Source organism: Schistocerca serialis, unplaced genomic scaffold, assembly GCF_023864345.2.
Source record: "Schistocerca serialis cubense isolate TAMUIC-IGC-003099 unplaced genomic scaffold, iqSchSeri2.2 HiC_scaffold_1393, whole genome shotgun sequence".
Taxonomy (NCBI): Eukaryota; Metazoa; Arthropoda; class Insecta; order Orthoptera; family Acrididae; genus Schistocerca; species Schistocerca serialis.
In genome coordinates this window covers 20,901,008-20,923,030 of record NW_026047617.1, presented here as the reverse complement: position 1 = coordinate 20,923,030, position 22,023 = coordinate 20,901,008, and positions in this window count along the sequence as shown.

Below are 22,023 nucleotides of genomic sequence, written 5' to 3'. Positions count from 1 at the left end.
GATGCTTCAATTGAGATTTACTGTATCCCTCTGACCTTCCTATTGAAGATGAAACACAGAAATTGCATCGGAATTAAATAGAAAAAGCACAATACCGACATAAGTACAAGAAGACTGACTCTTCTTACTGTCTAAGTTTAGAGCCATTCCTGTGACACTAGTTATGGATTCCGATGCTTCAATTCAGGTTTACTGTATCCCTCTGACCTTCCTATTGAAGATGAAACACAGAAATTGCATCGGAATTAAATAGAAAAAGCACAATACCGACATAAGTACAAGAAGACTGACTCTTCTTACTGTCTAGGTTTTGAACCATTCCTGTGACACTAGTTATGGATTCCGATGCTTCACTTCAGGTTTACTGTATCCCTCTGACCTTCTTATCGACAACGAAACACAGAAATTGCATCGGAATTAAATAGAAAAGGCACAATGCCGACTTAAGTACAAGAAGACTGACTCTTCTTACTGTCTATGGTTTGAACCATTCCTGTGACACTAGTTATTGATTCTGATGCTTCACTTCAGGTTTACTGTATCCCTCTGACCTACTTACTGACGATGAAACACAGAAATTGCATCGGAATTAAATAGAAAAGGAACAATGCCGAATTAAGTACAAGAAGAATGACTCTTCCTACTGTCTATGATTTGAACCATTCCTGTGACACTAGTTATAGATTCCGATGCTTCACTTCAGGTTTACTGTATCCCTTGGACCTTCTTATTGACGATGAAACACAGGAAATGCATCGGAATTAAATAAAAAGGCACAATGCCGAATTAAGTACAAGAAGACTGACTCTTCTTACTGTCTATATTTTGAATCATTCCTGTGACACTAGTTATAGAGTCTGATGCTTCACTTTAGGTTTACTGTATCCCTCTGACCTTCTTATTGACGATGAAACACAGAAATTGCATCGGAATTAAATAAAAAAGGCACAATGCCGACTTAAGTTCAAGAAGATTGACTCTTCCTACTGTCTGTGTTTTGAACCATTCCTGTGACATTAGTTATAGATTCCGAACCTTTACTTCTGGTTTACTGTATCCCTCTGACCTTCTAATTGACGATTAAACACACAGAAATTGCATCGTAATTAATTAGAAAAGACACAATGCCGACTTAAGTACAAGAAGACTGACTCTTCTTACTGTCTATGATTTGAACCATTTCTGTGACACTAGTTATAGATTCCGATGCTTCACTTCAGGTGTACTGTATCCCTTGGACCCTCTTATTGACGGTGAAACACAGAATTTGCATCGGAATTAAATACAAAAGGCACAATGCCGACTTAAGTTCAAGAAGATTGACTCTTCCTACTGTCTATGTTTCGAACCATTCCTGTGACACTAGTTACAGATTCCGATGCTTCCCTTCAGGTTTACTGTATCCCTCTGACCTTCGTATTGACGATGAAACACAGAAATTGTATCGGAAATAAATACAAATTGCACAATGTCGACTCAAGTAGAACAAGACTGACTCTTCCCACTGTCTATGTTTTAAACGATTCCTGTGACACTAGTTATAGATTCCGATGCTTCACTTCAGGTTTACTGTATCCCTCTGACCTTCTAATTGACGATGAAACACAGAAATTGCATCGGAATTAGATACAAAAAGCACATTGCCGACCTAAGAACAAGAAGACTGACTCTCCTTACTGTCTATGTTTTGAAACATTCCTGTGACACTAGTTATAGATTCCGATGCTTCACTTCAGGTTTACTGTTTCCCTTGGACCTTCTTATTGACGAAGAAATACAGAAATTGCATCGGAATTAAATAGAAAAGGCGCAATGCCGACTTCAGTACAAGAAGACTGACCCTCCCTATTGTCTATGTTTTGAACCATTCCTGTGACACTAGTTATTGATTCCGATGCTTCACTTCAGGTTTACTGTATCCCTCTGACCTTCTTATTGACGATGAAACACAGAAATCGCATCGTAATTAAATAGAAAAGGCACAATACTGACTTAAGTACAAGAAGACTGACTCTTCTTACTGTCTATGTTTTGAACCATTCCTGTGACACTAGTTATACATTCCGATGCTTCAATTGAGATTTACTGTATCCCTCTGACCTTCCTATTGAAGATGAAACACAGAAATTGCATCGGAATTAAATAGAAAAAGCACAATACCGACATAAGTACAAGAAGACTGACTCTTCTTACTGTCTAAGTTTTGAACCATTCCTGTGACACTAGTTATGGATTCCGATGCTTCACTTCAGGTTTACTGTATCCCTCTGACCTTCTTATCGACAACGAAACACAGAAATTGCATCGGACTTAAATAGAAAAGGCACAATGCCGACTTAAGTACAAGAAGACTGACTCTTCTTACTGTCTATGGTTTGAACCATTCCTGTGACACTAGTTATAGATTCTGATGCTTCACTTCAGGTTTACTGTATCCCTCTGACCTTCTTATTGACGATGAAACACAGAAATTGCATCGGAATTAAATAGAAAAAGCACAATGCCGAATTAAGTACAAGAAGAATGACTCTTCCTACTGTCTATGATTTGAACCATTCCTGTGACACTAGTTATAGATTCCGATGCTTCACTTCAGGTTTACTGTATCCCTTGGACCTTCTTATTGACGATGAAACACAGGAAATGCATCGGAATTAAATAAAAAGGCACAATGCCGAATTAAGTACAAGAAGACTGACTCTTCTTACTGACTATGTTTTGAACCAATCCTGTGACACTAGTTATACATTCCGATGCTTCACTTCAGGTTTACTGTAACCCTCTGACCTTCTTATCGACAACGAAACACTGAAATTGCATCGGAATTAAATAGAAAAGGCACAATGCCGAATTAAGTACAAGAAGACTGACTCTTTTTACTGACTATTTTTGAACCAATCCTGTGACACTAGTTATACATTCCGATGCTTCACTTCAGGTTTAATGTATCCCTCTGACCTTCCTATTGAAGATGAAACACAGAAATTGCATCGGAATTACATAGAAAAAGCACAATGCCGACATTAGTACAAGAAGACTGACTCTTCTTACTGTCTAGGTTTTGAACCATTCCTGTGACACTAGTTGTGGATTCCGATGCTTCACTTGAGGTGTACTGTATCCCTTGGACGCTCTTATTGACGGTGAAACACAGAAATTGCATCGGAATTAAATACAAAAGGCACAATGTCGACTTAAGTAGAAGTAGACTGACTCTTCTTACTGTCTATATTTTGAATCATTCCTGTGACACTAGTTATAGAGTCAGATGCTTCACTTTAGGTTTACTGTATCCCTCTGACCTTCTTATTGACGATGAAACACAGAAATTGCATCGGAATTAAATAAAAAAGGCACAATGCCACTTAAGTTCAAGAAGATTGACTCTTCCTACTGTCTGTGTTTTGAACCATTCCTGAGACACTAGTTATAGATTCAGATCCTTTACTTCTGGTTTACTGTATCCCTCTGACCTTCTAATTGACGATTAAACACACAGAAAATGCATCGTAATTAAATAGAAAAGACACAATGCCGACTTAAGTACAAGAAGACTGACTCTTCTTACTGTCTATGATTTGAACCATTTCTGTGACACTAGTTATAGATTCCGATGCTTCACTTCAGGTGTACTGTATCCCTTGGACCCTCTTATTGACGGTGAAACACAGAATTTGCATCGGAATTAAATACAAAAGGCACAATGCCGACTTAAGTTCAAGGAGATTGAATCTTCCTACTGTCTATGTTTCGAACCATTCCTGTGACACTAGTTACAGATTCCGATGCTTCCCTTCAGGTTTACTGTATCCCTCTGACCTTCGTATTGACGATGAAACACAGAAATTGTATCGGAAATAAATACAAATTGCACAATGCCGACTCAAGTGGAAGAAGACTGACTCTTCCCACTGTCTATTTTTTAAACGATTCCTGTGACACTAGTTATACATTCTGATGCTTCACTTCAGGTTTACTGTATCCCTCTGACCTTCTAATTGACGATGAAACACAGAAATTGCATCGGAATTAGATACAAAAAGCACATTGCCGACTTAAGAACAAGAGGACTGTCTCTCCTTACTGTCTATGTTTTGAAACATTCCTGTGACACTAGTTATAGATTCCGATGCTTCACTTCAGGTTTACTGTATCCCTTGGACCTTCTTATTGACGACGAAATACAGAAATTGCATCGGAATTAAATAGAAAAGGCGCAATGCCGACTTCAGTACAAGAAGACTGACCCTCCCTATTATCTATGTTTTGAACCATTCCTGTGACACTAGTTATAGATTCCGATGCTTCACTTCAGGTTTACTGTATCCCTCTGACCTTCTTATTGACGATGAAACACAGAAATTGCATCGTAATTAAATAGAAAAGGCACAATACTGACTTAAGTACAAGAAGACTGACTCTTATTACTGTCTATGTTTTGAACCATTCCTGTGACACTAGTTATACATTCCGATGCTTCACTTCAGGTTTACTGTATCCCTCTGACCTTCCTATTGAAGATGAAACACAGAAATTGCATCGGAATTAAATAGAAAAAGCACAATGCCGACATAAGTACAAGAAGACTGACTCTTCTTACTGTCTAGGTTTTGAACCATTCCTGTGACACTAGTTATGGATTCCGATGCTTCACTTCAGGTTTACTGTATCCCTCTGACCTTCTTATCGACAACGAAACACAGAAATTGCATCGGAATTAAATAGAAAAGGCACAATGCCGACTTAAGTACAAGAAGACTGACTCTTCTTACTGTCTATGGTTTGAACCATTCCTCTGACACTAGTTATTGATTCCGATGCTTCACTTCAGGTTTACTGTATCCCTTGGACCTTCTTATTGACGATGAAACACAGGAAATGCATCGGAATTAAATAAAAAGGCACAATGCCGAATTAAGTACAAGAAGACTGACTCTTCTTACTGACTATGTTGTGAACATTCCCTGTGAGAACAGTTTTAGATTCCGATGCTTCACTATAAGTTTCATGTATCCCTTGGACCTCCTTATTGACGATGAAACACAGAAATTGCATCGGAATTAAATATAAAAGGCACAATGCCGACTTAAGTACAAGAAGACTGACTCTTCTTACTGTCTAATTTTTAACCATTCCTGTGACACTAGTTATAGATTCCGATGATTCACTTCAGGTTTACTGTATCCCTCTTACCTTCATATTGACGATGAAACACAGAAATTGCATCGGAATTGAATAGGAAAGGCACAATGCTGACTTAAGTACAAGAAGACCGACTCTTCTTACTGCTTATGATTTCAACCATTCCTGTGACACTAGTTATAGATTCCGATGCTTCACTTCAGGTGTACTGCATCCCTTGGACCATCTTATCGACGATGAAACACAGAAATTGCATCGGAATTAAATACAAAAGGCACAATGCCGACTTAAGTTCTAATAGACTGACTCTTCCTACTGTCTATGATTTGAACCATTCCTGTGACACTAGTTATAGATTCCGATGCTTCACTTCAGGTTTACTGTATCCCTCTGACCTTCGTATTGACGATGAAACACAGAAATTGCAACGGAAATAAATACAAAAGGCACAATGCCTAATCAAGTACAAGAAGACCGACTCTTCCTACTGTCTATGCTTTGAACCATTCCTGTGACACTAATTATAGATTCCGATGCTTCCCTTCAGGTTTACTATATCCCTCTGACCTTCTTATTGACAATGAAACACAGAAATTGTATCGGAATGAAATACAAAAGGCACCATGCCGACTTAAGTACAAGAAGACAGACTCTTCTTACTGACTATGCTGCGAACAATCCCTGTGAGAACAGTTTTAGATTCCGATGCTTCACTATTTGTTTACTGTATCCCTCTGACCTTCTTATTGTCGATGAAACACAGAAATTGAATCGGAATTAAATACAAAAGGCACAATGCCGACTTAAGTACATGTAGACTGACTCTTCCTACTGTCTATGTTTTCAACCATTCCTGTGACACTAGTTTTAGATTCCGATGATTCAGTTCAGGTTTTTCTGAATCCCTCTGACCTTCTTATTGACGATGAAACACAGAAATTGCATCGGAATTAATTAGAAAAGCTCAATGCCTAATTAAGTACAAGAAGAATGACTCTTCCTACTGTCTATGATTTGAACCATTCCTGTGACACTAGTTATAGATTCCGATGCTTCACTTCAGGTTTACTGTATCCCTTGGACCTTCTTTATGACGATGAAACACAGAAAGTGCAGCGGAATTAAATAAAAAGGCACAATGCCGAATTAAGTACAAGAAGACTGACTCTTCTTACTGAATATGTTTTGAACCCATCCTGTGAACTAGTTATAGATTCCGATGCTTCACTTCAGGTTTACTGTATCCCTTGGACCTTCTTATTGCCGATGAAACAAAGAAATTTCATCGGTATTAAATACAAAAGGCACAATTCCGACTTAAGTACATGAGGACTGACTCTTCTTACTGTCTATGTTTGAACAATTCCTGTGACACTAGTTATAGATTCCGATGCTACACTCCAGGTTTACTATATCACTTGGAAATTTTTATCGACGATGAAAATCAGAAATTGCATCGGAATTAAATACAAAACGCACAATGCCGACTTAAGTACAAGAAGACTGACTCTTCTTACTGTCTATGTTTTGAACCAATCCTGTGACACTAGTTATAGATTCCGATGCTTCCCTTCAGATTTACTGTATCCCTCTGACCTTCTTATTGACGATGAAATACAGAAATTGTTTCGGAATTAAATACAAAAGGCAGAATGCCGACTTAAGTACAAGAAGGCTGACTCTTCTTACTGACTATGTTGTGAACATTCCCTGTGAGAACAGTTTTATATTCCGATGCTTCACTATATGTTTACTGTATCCCTTGGACCTCCTTGTTGGCGATGAAACACAGAAATTGGATCGGAATTAAATATAAAAGGCACAATGCCGACTTAAGTACAAGAAGACTGACTCTTCTTTCTGTCTAATTTTTAACCATTCCTGTGACACTAGTTATAGATTCCGATGATTCACTTCAGGTTTACTGTATTCCTCTGCCCTTCTTATTGACGATGAAACACAGAAATTGCATCGGAATTAAATAGAAAAGGCAAATTGCTGACTTAAGTACAAGAAGACTGACTCTTCTAAGTGCTTATGATTTGAACCATTCCTGTGACACTAGTTATAGATTCCGATGCTTCACCTCAGGTGTACTGTATCCCTTGGACCTTCTTATCGACGATGAAACACAGAAATTGCATCGGAATTAAATACAAAACGCACAATGCCGACTTCAGTTCAAGTAGATTGACTCTTCCTACTGTCTATGATTTGAACCATTCCTGTGACACTAGTTATAGATTCCGATGCTTCACTTCAGGTTTACTGTATCCCTCTGACCTTCTTATGGACGATGAAACACAGAAATTGCATCGGAAATAAATACAAAAGGCACAATGCCGAATCAAGTACAAGGAGACCGACTCTTCCTACTGTCTATGTTTTGAAAAATTCCTGTGGCACAAGTTATACATTCCGATGCTTCACTTCAGGTTTACTGTATCCCTCTGACCTTCTTATTGACGATGAAACACAGAAATTGCATCGGAATTAAATAGAAAAGGCACATTGCCGACTTAAGTACAACAAGACTGACTCTTCTTACTGACTATGTTTTGAACCATTTCTGTGACACTAGTTAAAGATTCCGATGCTTCACTTCAGGTTTACTGTTTCCCTTGGACCTTCTTATTGACGATGAAACACAGAAATTGCATCGGAATTAAATAACAAGGCACAATGCCGAATTAAGTACAAGAAGACTGACTCTTTTTACTGATTATGTTTTGAACCAATCCTGTGACACTAGTTATTGATTCCGATGCATCACTTCAGCTTTACTGTATCCCTTGGACCTTCATATTGACGATGAAACACAGAATTTGCATCGAAATCAAATACAAAAGGCACTATGCCGACTTATGCACAAGAAGACTGACTCATCTTACTGTCTATGTTTTGAACCATTCCGGAGACACTAATTATACATTTCGATGCTTCACTTCAGGTTTACTGTATCCCTTGGACTTTCTTATTGACGTCGAAACACAGAAATTGCATCGGAATTAAATAGAAAAGGCACAATGCCGACTTAAGTACAAGAAGACTGACACTTCCTACTGTCTATGTTTTGAACCATTCCTGTGACACTAGTTATAGATTCCGCTGCTTCACTTCAGGTTTACTGTATCCCTCTGACCTTCTTATTGGCGATGAAACACAGAAATTGCATCGGCATTAGATAGAAGAAGCACAATGACGACTTAAGTACAGGAGGACTGACTCTTCTTGCTGTCTATGTTTTGAAACATTCCTGTGACACTAGTTATAGATTCCGATGCTTCACTTCAGGTTTACTGTAACCCTCTGACCTTCTTATTGACGATGAAACACACAAATTGCATCGGAATTAAATAGAAAAGGCACAATGCCGACTTAAGTACAAGATGACTGACTCTTCTTACTGACGATGTTTTGAACTATTTCTGTGACACTAGTTATAGATTACGATGCTCCACTTCAGGTTTACTGTATCAATTGGACCTTCTTATTGACGACGAAACACAGAACTTGCATCGGAAGTAAATACAAAAGGCACAATGCCGACTTAAGTACAAGAAGACTCACCCTTCCTATTGTCTATGCTTTTAACCATTGCTGTGACACTAGTTATAGATTCCGATCCTTCACTTCTGGTTTACTGTATTCCTATGACCTTCTAATAGACGATTAAACACAGAAATTGCATCGGAATTAAATAGAAAAGACACAATGCCGACTTAAGTACAAGAAGACTGACTCTTCTTACTGACTATGATGTGAACATTTCCTGTGAGACCAGTTTAAGATTCCGATGCTTCACAATATGTTAACTGTATCCCTTTGACCTTCTAATTAACGATGAAACACAGAAATTGCATCGGAATTATATAGAAAGGGCACAATGCTGACTTAAGTACAAGATGACTGACTCTTCTTACTGTCTATGATTTAAACCATTCCTGTGACACTAGTTATAGATTCCGATGCTTCACTTTAGGTGTACTGTATCCCTTGGACCTTCTTATTGACGATGAAACACAGAAATTGCATCGGAATTAAATACAAAAGGCACAATGCCGACTTAAGTACAAGTAGACTGACTCTTCTTACTGTCTATGTTTTGAACCATTCCTGTGACACTAGTTATAGATTCTGATGTTTCACGTCAGGTTTATTGTATCCCTCTGACCTTCTTAATGACGATGAAACACAGAAATTGCATCGGAATTAAATACAAAAGGCACAATGCCGACTTACGTACCTGTAGACTGCCTCTTCCTACTGTCTATGTTTTGAACAATTCCTGTGACACTAGTTATAAATTCCGATGATTCACGTCAGGTTTACTGTATCCCTCGGACCTCCTTATTGACGATGAAACACAGAAATAGCGTCGGAAATAAATACAAAAGGCACAATGCCAATCAAGTAAAGGAAGACTGACTCTTCCTACTGTCTATGTTTTGAACCATTCCTGTGACACTAGTTAAACATTCCGATGCTTCACATCAGGTTTACTGTATCCCTTGGACCTTCTTATGGACGATGAAACACAGATATTGCACCGCAATTAAATAAGAAGGCACAATGCCGAATTAAGTACAAGAAGACTGACTCTTATTACTGTCAATGTTTTGAACCATTCCTGTGACACTAGTTATAGATTCCGATGCTTCATTTCAGGTTTACTGTATCTCTTGTACCTTCTTATTGACGATGAAACACAGAAATTGCATCGGAATTAAATAGAAAAGGCACAATGCCGACTTAAGTACAAGAAAACTCACTCTTCCTACTATCTATGCTGTGAACCATTCCTGTGACACTAGTTATAGATTCCGATGCCTCACTTCGGATTTACTGTATCCCTCTGCCCGTCTTATTGACGATGAAACACAGATATTGCATCGGAATTAAATAGCAAAAGCACAATGCTGACTTATGTACAAGAAGACTGACTCTTCCTACTCTCCATGTCTTGAACCATTCCTGTGACACTAGTTATAGTTTCCGATGCTTCACTTCAGGTTTACTGTATCCCCTGGACCTTCTTATTGACGATGAAACACAGAAATTGCATCGGAATTAAGTACAAAAGGCACAATGCCGACTTAAGTACAAGAAGACTGACTCTTCCTACTGTCTATGTTTCGAACCATTCCTGTGACACTAGTTATAGATTCCGATGCTACACTTCAGGTTTACTGTATCCATCTGACCTTCTTATAGACGATGAAACACAGAAATTGCATCGGAATTAAATAGAAAAAGCACAATGCCGACTTAAGTTCATGAAGACTGATTTTTCCTACTGTCTATGTGTTGAGTCATTCCTGTGACACTAGTTATACATTCCGATGCTTCATTTCAGGTTTACTGCATCCCTCTGACCTCCTTATTGACGATGAAACACAGAAATTGCATCGGAATTAGATACAAAAAGCACAATGCCGAATTAAGTACATGAAGACTGACTCTTCATACCGTCTATGTTTTGAACCATTTCAGTGACACTAGTTATAGATTCCGATGATTCACTTCAGGTTTACTGTATCCCTCTGACCTTCTTAATGACGATGAAACACAGAAATTTCATCGGAAATAAATACAAAAGGCACAATGCTGAATCAAGTAGAAGAAGACAGACTCTTCCTACTGTCTATGTTTTGAACGATTCCTGTGACACTAGTTATACATTCCGATTCTTCACTTCAGGTTTACTGTATCCCTCTGACCTGCTTAATGACGATGAAACACAGAAATTGCATCGGAATTAAACAGAATAGGCACTATGCCGACTTAAGTACAAGAAGACTGACTCTTCCTACTGTCTAAGTTTTGAACCATTTCTGTGACACAAGTTATAGATTCCGATGCATCACTTCGGGTTTTCTGTATCCCTCTTACCTTCTTATTGACGATGAAACACAGAAATTGCATCGGAATTAAATAAAAAGGCACAATGCCGACTTAAGTACAAAAAGACTGAGTGTTCTTACTGTCTATTTATTAACCATTCCGGTGACACTAGTTATAGATTCCGTTGCTTCACTTCAGGTTCACTGTATGCCTCTGACCTTCTTACTGACCATGAAACACAGAAATTGCATCGCAATTAAATAGTAAAGGCACAATGCTGACTTAAGTACAAGATGACAGACTCTTCTTACTGTCTATGATTTAAACCATTCCTGTGACCCTAGTTATAGTTTCCGAAGCTTCTCTTCAGGTGTACAGTATCCCTTGAACCTTCTTATTGACGATGAAACACAGAAATTTCATCGGAATTAAATACAACAGGCACAATGACGATTTAAGTACAAGTAGACTGTCTCTTCTTACTGTCTATATTTTGAACCATTCCTGTGACACTACTTATAGATTCTGATGCTTCACTTCAGGTTTACTGTATCCCTCTGACCTTCTTATTGACCATGAAACACAGAAATTGCATCGGAAATAAATACAAAAGGCACAATGCCGACTCAAGTACATGAAGAATAACTCTTCCTACTGTCTATGATTTGAACCATTCCTGTGACACTAGTTATAGCCTCCGATGCTTCACTTCAGGTTTACTGTATCCCTCTGACATTCTTATTGATGATGAATCACAGAAATTGCATCGGAATTAAATATGAAAGACACCATGCAGACTTAAGTACAAGAAGGCTGACTCTTCTTACTGCCTATGTTTTGAATCATTCCTGTGACACTAGTTATAGATTCCTATGCTTCACTTCAGGTTTACTGTATCCCTCTGACCTTCTTATTGACGATGAAACACAGAAATTGCATCGGAATTAAATAGAAGAGGCACAATGCCGACATAAGTACAACAAGACTGACTCTTCTTACTGTCTCTGTTTTGAACCATTCCTGTGACACTAGTTATAGATTCCGATGCCTCACTTCAGGTTTACTGTATTCCTTGGACCTTCTTATTGACGATGAACACAGAAATTGCATCGGAATTAAATACAAAAGGCACAATGCCGACTTAAGTACTAGAAGACTGACTCTTCCTAGTGTCTATGTCTTGAACCATCCCTGTGACACTAGTTATAGATTCCGATTCTTCACTTCAGGTTTACTGTATCCCTCAGACCTTCTTATTGTCGATAAAACACAGAAATTGTATCGGAATTAAATACAAAAGGCACAATTACGACTTAAGTACCAGAAGACTGACTCTTCTTACTGTCTATGATTTGAACCATTCCAGTGACACTACTTATAGACTCCGATGCTTCACATTAGGTTTACAGTATCCCTTGTACCTTCTTATTGACGATGAAACACAGAAAGTGCATCGGAATTAAATACAAAAGGCACAATGCCGACTTAAACACAAGAAGACTGTTTCTTCTTACTGTCTATGTTTTTAACCATTCCTGTGACACTAGTTAGAGATTCCGATGCTTCACTTCAGGTTTACTGTATCCCTTGGTCCTTCTTATTGATAATGAAACACAGAAATTGCATCGGAATTAAATAGAAAAGGCACAATGCCGACTTAAGTACAAGAAGTCTGACTCTTCCCACTGTCTACGTTTTGAACCATTCCTATGACACTAGTTACAGATTCCGATGCTTCACTTCAGGTTTACTGTATCCCTCTGACCTTCTTATTGACGATGAAACACAGAGATTGCATCGTAATTAAATACAAAAGGCACAATGCCGACTCAAGTACAAGTAGACTGACTCTTCCTACTGTCTATGATTTGAACCATTCCCATGACACTAGTTATAGATTCCGATTCTTCACTTCAGGTTTACTGTATCCCTCTGACCTTCTTATTGACGATGAAACACATAAATTGCATCGGAATTAAAAAGAAAAGGCACAATGCCGATTTAAGTACAAGAAGACTGACTCTTCTTACTGTCTATGATTTGAGCCATTCCTGTGACACTAGTTATAGATTCCGATGCTTCACTTCTGGTGTACAGTATCCCTTGGACCTTCTTATTGACGATGAAACACAGAAATTGCATTGGAATTAAATACAAAATGCACAATGCTGACTTAAGTAGAAGTGACTGACTCGTCTTACTGTCTATGCTTTGAACCATTACTGTGACACTAGTTATAGATTCTGATACTTCACTTCAGGTTTACTGTAACCCTCTGACCTTCTTATTGATGATGAAACACTAAAATTGCATTAGAATTAAATAGAAATGGCACAATGCCGACTTAGGTACAAGAGGACTGATTCTTCTTACTGTCTATGTTTTGAACCGAACCTGTGACACTAGTAATAGATTCTGATGCTTCACTTCAGGTTTACTGTATCCCTTGGACCTTCTTATTGACGATGAAACACAGAAATTGCATCGGAATTAAATAGAAAAGGCACAATGCCGACTTAAGTACAAGAAGACTGACTCTTCCCACTGTCTACGTTTTGAACCATTTCTGTGACACTAGTTATAGATTCCGATGCTTCACTTCAGGTTTACTGTATCCCTTCGCCCTTCTTATTGACGATGAAACCCCGAAATTGCATCGGAATTAAATACAAAAGGCACAATGCCGACTTATGTACAAGAAGACTGACTCTTCCCACTCTCTATGTTTTGAACCATTCCTGTGACACTAGTTATATTTTCCGATGCTTCACTTCAGGTTTACTGTATCCCTTGGACCTTCTTATTGACGATGAAACACAGAAATTGCATCGGAATTAAATACTAAAGGCACAATGCCGACTTAAGTACAAGAAGACTGACTCTTCCTACTGTCTACGTTTTGAACCATTCCTGTGACACTAGTTATAGATTCCGATGCTTCACTTCAGGTTTACTGTATCCCTTCGCCCTTCTTATTGACGATGAAACACAGAAATTGCATCGGAATTAAATACAAAAGGCACAATGCCGACTTAAGTACAAAAAGACTGACTCTTCTTACTGTCTATTTATTAACCATTCCTGTGACACTAGTTAGAGATTCCGATGCTTCACTTCAGGTTTACTGTATCCCTTGGCCCTTCTTATTGACGACGAAACACAGAAATTGCATCGGAATTAGATAGAAAAGGCACAATGCCGACTTAAGTACAAGAAGACTGACTCTTCCTACTGTCTATGTTTTGAACCATTCCTGTGACAGTAGTTATAGATTCCGATGCTTCACTTCAGGTTTACTGTATCCCTCTGACCTGCTTATTGACGATAAACACAGAAATTGCATCGGAATTAAATAGAATAGACACTATGCCAACTTAAGTACAAGACGACTGACTCTTCTTACTGACTATGTTTTGAACCATTTCTGTGACACTAGTTGTAGATTCCGATTCTTCACTTCAGGTTTACTGTATCCCTCCGACCTTCTTATTGACAATGAAACACAGAAATTGCATCGGAATTAAATAAAAATGCACAATGCCGAATTAAGTACAAGAAGACTGACTCTTCATACTGACTATGTTTTGAACCATTCCTGTGACACTAGTTATAGATTCCGATGCTTCACTTCAGGTTTACTGTATCCCTCTGACCTTCTTATTGACGATGAAACACAGAAATTGCATCGGAATTAAATACAAAAGGCACAATGCCGACCTACGTACAAGTAGACTGACTCTTCCTACTCTCTATATTTTGAACCATTCCTGTGACACTAGTTATAGATTACGATGCTTCACCTCATGTTTACTGTATCCCATTGACCTTCTTATTGACGATGAAACACAGAAATTGCATCGGAATTATACACAAAAGGCACAATGCCGACTTAAGTACAAGAAGACTGACTCTTCTCACTGACTAAGTTGTGAACATTTTCTGTGATACCAGTTTTAGATTCCGATGCTTCACTATATGTTTACTGTATCCCTTGGACCTTCTTATTGACGATGAAACACAGAAATTGCTTCGGAATTAAATACAAAAGGCACAATGCCGACTTAAGTACAAAAAGACTGACTCTTCTTACTGTCTATTTATTAACCATTCCTGTGACACTAGTTAGAGATTCCGATGCTTCACTTCAGGTTTACTGTATACCTCTGACCTTCTTATTGACCATGAAACACAGAAATGGCATCGCAATTAAATAGAAAAGGCAAAATGCTGACTTAAGTACAAGAAGACTGACTCTTCTTACTGTCTATGATTTGAACCATTTCTGTGACTCTAGTTATAGATACCCATGCTTCACTTCAGGTGTACTGTATCCCTTGGACCTTATTATTGACGATGAATCACAGAAATTGCATCGGAATTAAACTGAAAAGGTACAATGCAGACTTAAGTTCAAGCAGACTGACCCTTCCTATTGTCTATGTTTTGAACCATTCCTGTGACACTGGTTATAGATTCCGAAGCTTCACCTCAGGTTTACTGTATCCCTCTGACCTTCTTATTGACGATGAAACACTGAAATTGCATCGGATTTAAATACAAAAGGCACAATGCCGACTTAAGTACTAGAAGACTGACTCTTATAACTGTCTATGTATTGAACCATTCCTGTGACACTAGTTATAGATTCCGATGCTTCACGTCAGGTTTACTGTATGCCCCTGACTTTCCCATTGAGGATGAAACACAGAAATTGCATCGGAATTAAATAGAAAAGGCACAGTGCCGACCTAAGTACAAGTTGACTGACTCTTCTTACTGTCTATTTATTAACCATTCCTGTGACACTAGTTAGAGATTCCGATGCTTCACTTCAGGTTTACTGTATTACTTGTACCTTCCTATTGACGACGAAACACAGAAATTGCATCGGAATTAAATGGAAAAAGGCACATTCCGACTTAAGTACAAGAAGACTGACTCTTCTTAATGACTATGTTTTGAACATTTCCTGTGAGACAAGTTTTAGATTCCGATGCTTCACTATATGTTTAATGTATCCCTTGGACCTCCTTATAGACGATGAAACACAGATATTGCATCGGAATTAAATAGAAAAAGCACAATGCCGACATAAGTACAAGAAGACTGACTCTTCTTGCTGACTATGCTTTCAACCATTCCTGTGTACCTAGTTATAGCCTCCGATGCTTCACTTCAGGTTTACTGTATCCCTCTGACATTCTTATTGATGAAGAATCACAGAAATTGCATCGGAATTAAATATAAAAGACACCATGCAGACTTAAGTACAAGAAGGCTGACTCTTCTTACTGCCTATGTTTTGAATCATTCCAGTGACACTAGTTATAGATTCCTATGCTTCACTTCAGGTTTACTGTATCCCTCTGACCTTCTTATTGACGATGAAACACAGAAATTGCATCGGAATTAAATAGAAGAGGCACAATGCCGACATAAGTACAACAAGACTGACTCTTCATACTGTCTCTGTTTTGAACCATTCCTGTGACACTAGTTATAGATTCCGATGCCTCACTTCAGGTTTACTGTATTCCTTGGACCTTCTTATTGACGATGAACACAGAAATTGCATCGGAATTAAATACAAAAGGCACAATGCCGACTTAAGTACTAGAAGACTGACCCTTCCTACTGTCTATGTCTTGAACCATCCCTGTGACACTAGTTATAGATTCCGATTCTTCACTTCAGGTTTACTGTATCCCTCAGACCTTCTTATTGTCGATAAAACACAGAAATTGTATCGGAATTAAATACAAAAGGCACAATTACGACTTAAGTACAAGAAGACTGACTCTTCTTACTGTCTATGAATTGAACCATTCCAGTGACACTACTTATAGACTCCGATGCTTCACATTAGGTTTACTGTATCCCTTGTACCTTCTTATTGACGATGAAACACAGAAAGTGCATCGGAATTAAATACAAAAGGCACAATGCCGACTTAAACACAAGAAGACTGTTTCTTCTTACTGTCTATGTTTTTAACCATTCCTGTGACACTAGTTATAGATTCCGATGCTTCACTTCAGGTTTACTGTATCCCTTGGTCCTTCTTATTGATAATGAAACACAGAAATTGCATCGGAATTAAATAGAAAAGGCACAATGCCGACTTAAGTACAAGAAGTCTGACTCTTCCCACTGTCTACGTTTTGAACCATTCCTATGACACTAGTTATAGATTCCGATGCTTCACTTCAGGTTTACTGTATCCCTCTGACCTTCTTATTGACGATGAAACACAGAGATTGCATCGTAATTAAATACAAAAGGCACAATGCCGACACAAGTACAAGTAGACTGACTCTTCCTACTGTCTATGATTTGAACCATTCCCATGACACTAGTTATAGATTCCGAATCTTCACTTCACGTTTACTGTATCCCTCTGACCTTCTTATTGACGATGAAACACATAAATTGCATCGGAATTAAAAAGAAAAGGCACAATGCCGATTTAAGTACAAGAAGACTGACTCTTCCTACTGTCTATGTTTTGAACCATTCCTGTGACACTAGTTATAGATTCCGATGCTACACTTCAGGTTTACTGTATCCATCTGACCTTCTTATAGACGATGAAACACAGAAATAGCATCGGAATTAAATAGAACAGGCACAATGCCGACTTAAGTTCATGAAGACTGATTCTTCCTACTGTCTATGTGTTGAGTCATTCCTGTGACACTAGTTATACATTCCGATGCTTTACTTCAGGTTTACTGCATCCCTCTGACCCTCTTATTGGCGATGAAACACAGAAATTGCATCGGACTTAGATACAAAAAGCACAATGCCGACTTAAGTACATGAAGACTGACTCTTCATACCGTCTATGTTTTGAACCATTTCTGTGACACTAGTTATAGATTCCGATGCTTCACTTCAGGTTTACTGTATCCCTCTGACCTTCTTAATGACGATGATACACAGAAATTTCATCGGAAATAAATACAAAAGGCACAATACCGAATCAAGTAGAAGAAGACAGACTATTCCTACTGTCTATGTTTTGAACGATTCCTGTGACACTAGTTATACATTCCGATTCTGCACTTCAGGTTTACTGTATCCCTCTGACCTGCTTATTGACGATGAAACACAGAAATTGCATCGGAATTAAATAGAATAGGCACTATGCCGACTTAAGTACAAGATGACTGACTCTTCCTACTGTCTATGTTTTGAACCATTTCTGTGACACTAGTTATAGATTCCGATGCATCACTTCAGGTTTTCTGTATCCCTCTGACCTTCTTATTGACGATGAAACACAGAAATAGCATCGGAATTTAATAAAAATGCACAATGCCGAATTAAGTACAAGAAGACTGACACTTCATACTGACTATGTTTTGAAACATTCCTGTGACACTAGTTATAGATTCCGATGCTTCACTTCAGGTTCACTGTATCCCTCTGACTTTCTTATTGCCGATGAAACACAGAAATTGCATCGGAATTAAATACAAAAGGCACAATGCCGACCTAAGTACAAGAAGACTGACACTTCCTACTCTCTACGTTTTGAACCATTCCTGTGACACTAGTTATAGATTACGATGCTTCACCTCAGGTTTACTGTATCCCTCTGACCTTCTTATTGACGATGAAACACAGAAATTGCATCGAAATTAAATACAAAAGGCACAATGCCGACTTAAGTACGAGATGACTGACTCTTCTTATTGACTATGTTGTGAACATTTCCTGTGAGACCAGTTTTAGATTCCGATGCTTCACTATATGTTTACTGTATCCCTTGGACCTTCTTATTGACGATGAAACACAGAAATTGATCCTGAATTAAATACAAAAGGCACAATGCCGACTTAAGTACAAAAAGACTGAGGGTTCTTACTGTCTATTTTTTAACCATTCCTGTGACACTAGTTATAGATTCCGTTGCTTCACTTCAGGTTCACTGTATCCCTCTGACCTTCTTATTGACCGAGAAACACAGAAATTGCATCGCAATTAAATAGAAAAGGCACAATGCTGACTTAAGTACAGGAAGACTGACTCTTCTTACTGTCTATGATTTAAACCATTCCCGTGACCCTAGTAATAGATTCCGAAGCTTCTCTTCAGGTGTACAGTATCCCTAGGACCTTCTTATTGACGATGAAACACAGAAATTTCATCGGAATTAAATACAAAATTCACAATGACGACTTAAGTACAAGTAGACTGTCTCTTCTTACTGTCTATATTTTGAACCATTCCTGTGACACTAGTTATAGATTCTGATGCTTCACTTCTGGTTTACTGTATCCCTCTGACCTTCTTATTGACCATGAATCACAGAAATTGCATCGGAAATAAATACAAAAGGCACAATGCCGACTCAAGTACATGAAGAATAACACTTCCTACTGTCTATATTTTGAACCATTCCTGTGACACTAGTTATACATTTCGATGCTTCACTTCAGGTTTACTGTATCCCTTGGGCCTTCTTATTGACGACGAAACACAGAAATTGCATCGGAATTAGATAGAAAAGGCACAATGCCGACTTAAGTACAAGAAGACTGACTCTTCCTACTGTCTATGTTTTGAACCATTCCTGTGACACTAGTTACAGATTCCGATGCTTCACTTCAGGTTTACTGTATCCCATGGACCTTCTTGTTGACGATGAAACACAGAAATTACATCGGAATTAAATGAAAAGGCACAATGCTGAATTAAGTACAAGAAGACTGACTCTTCTCACTGACTATGTTTTGAACGATTCCTCTGACACTAGTTATAGATTCCGATGCTTCACTTCAGGTTTACTGTATACCTCTGACCTTCTTATTGACGATGAAACACAGAAATTGCATCGGAATTAAATACAAAAGGCACAATGCCGACTTATGTACACGAAGACTGACTCACCTCACTGTCTATGTTTTGAACCATTCCTGAGACACTAGTTACAGATTCCGATGCGTCACTTCAGGTTTACTGTATCCCTTGGACCTTCTTAATGACGACGAAACACGGAAATTGCATCGGAATTATATAGAAAAGGCACAATGCCGACTGAAGTACAAGAAGACTGACTGTTCCTACTGTCTATGTTTTGAACCATTCCTGTGACACTAGTTATAAATTCCGATGCTACACTTCATGTTTACTGTATCCATCTGACCTTCTTATAGACGATGAAACACAGAAATTGCATCGGAACTAAATAGAAAAGGCTCAATGCCGACTTAAGTACATGAAGACTGATTCTTCCTACTGTCTATGTTTTGAATCATTCCTGTGACACTAGTTATAGATTCCGATGCTTCACTTCAGGTTAACTGTATCCCTCTGACCTTCTTATTGACGATGAAACACAGAAATTGCATCGGAATTAAATAAAAATGCACAATGCCGACTTAAGTACAAGAGGACTGACTCTTCTTACTGTCTATGTTTTGAACCATTCCTGTGACACTAGTTATAGATTCCGAAGCTTCACTTCAGCTTTACTGTATCCCACTGACTTTCTTATTGACGATGAAACACTGAAATTGCATCGGAATTAAAAACAAAAGGCACAATGCCGACTTAAGTACAAGAAGACTGACTCTTATAACTGTCTATGTTTGAACCATTCCTGTGACACTAGTTATAGATTCCGATGCTTCACGTCAGGTTTACTGTATGCCTCTGACTCTCCCATTGAAGATGAAGCACAGGAATTGCATCGGAATTAAATAGAAAATGCACAATGCCGTCTTAAGTACAAGTTGACTGAGTCTTCTTACTGTCTATGTTTTGAACTATTCCTGCGACACTAGTTATAGATTCCGAGGCTTCACTTCAGGTTTACTGTATCCCTTGGACCTTCTTATTGACGATGAATCACAGAAATTGCATCGGAATTAAATAGAAGAGGCACAATGCCGACTTATGTACCAGAAGACTGACACATCTTACTGTCTATGATTTGAACCATCTCTGTGACACTAGTTATAGATTCCGATGCTTCACTTCAGGTTTACTGTATCCCTCTAGCCTTGTTATTGACGATGAAACACAAAAATTGCATCGGAATTAAATACAAAAGGCCCAATGACGACTTAAGTACTAGAAGACTGACTCTTCTTACTGTCTATGTTTTGAACCATTCCTGTGACACTAGTTATAGATTCCGAAGCTTCACTTCAGGTTTACTGTATCCCTCTGACACTCTTATTGACGATGAAACACAGATATTGCATCGGAATTAAGTACAAAATTCACAATGCCGACTTAAGTACAAGAAGATTGAGTATTCTTACAGTCTACCTTTTAACCATTCCTGTGACCCTAGTTATAGATTCCGGTGCTTCACTTCAGGTTTACTGCATCCCTCTGACCTTCTTATTGACAGTGAAACACATAAATTGCATCAGAATTAAATACAATAGCACAATGCCGACTCAAATACAAGATGACTGGCTCTTCTTACTCCCTATGTTTTGAACCTTTCCTCTGAGACCGGTTTTAGATTCCGATGCTTCACTTCAGGTTTACTGTATTACTTGTACCTTCCTATTGACGACGAAACACAGAAATTGCATCGGAATTAAATGGAAAAAGGCACATTCCGACTTAAGTACAAGAAGACTGACCCTTCTTAATGATTATGTTTTGAACATTTCCTGTGAGACAAGTTTTAAATTCTGATGCTTCACTATATGTTTAATGTATCCCTTGGACCTCCTTATAGACGATGAAACACAGATATTGCATCGCAATTAAATAGAAAAAGCACAAAGTCGACATAAGTACAAGAAGACTGACTCTTCTTGCTGACTATGCTTTCAACCATTCCTGTGTCCCTAGTTATAGCCTCCGATGCTTCACTTCAGGTTTACTGTATCCCTCTGACATACTTATTGATGATGAAACACAGAAATTGCATCGGAATTAAATATAAAAGACACCATGCAGACTTAAGTACAAGAAGACTGACTCTTCTTACTGCCTATGTTTTGAATCATTCCTGTGACACTAGTTATAGATTCCTATACTTCACTTCAGGTTTACTGTATTCCTTGG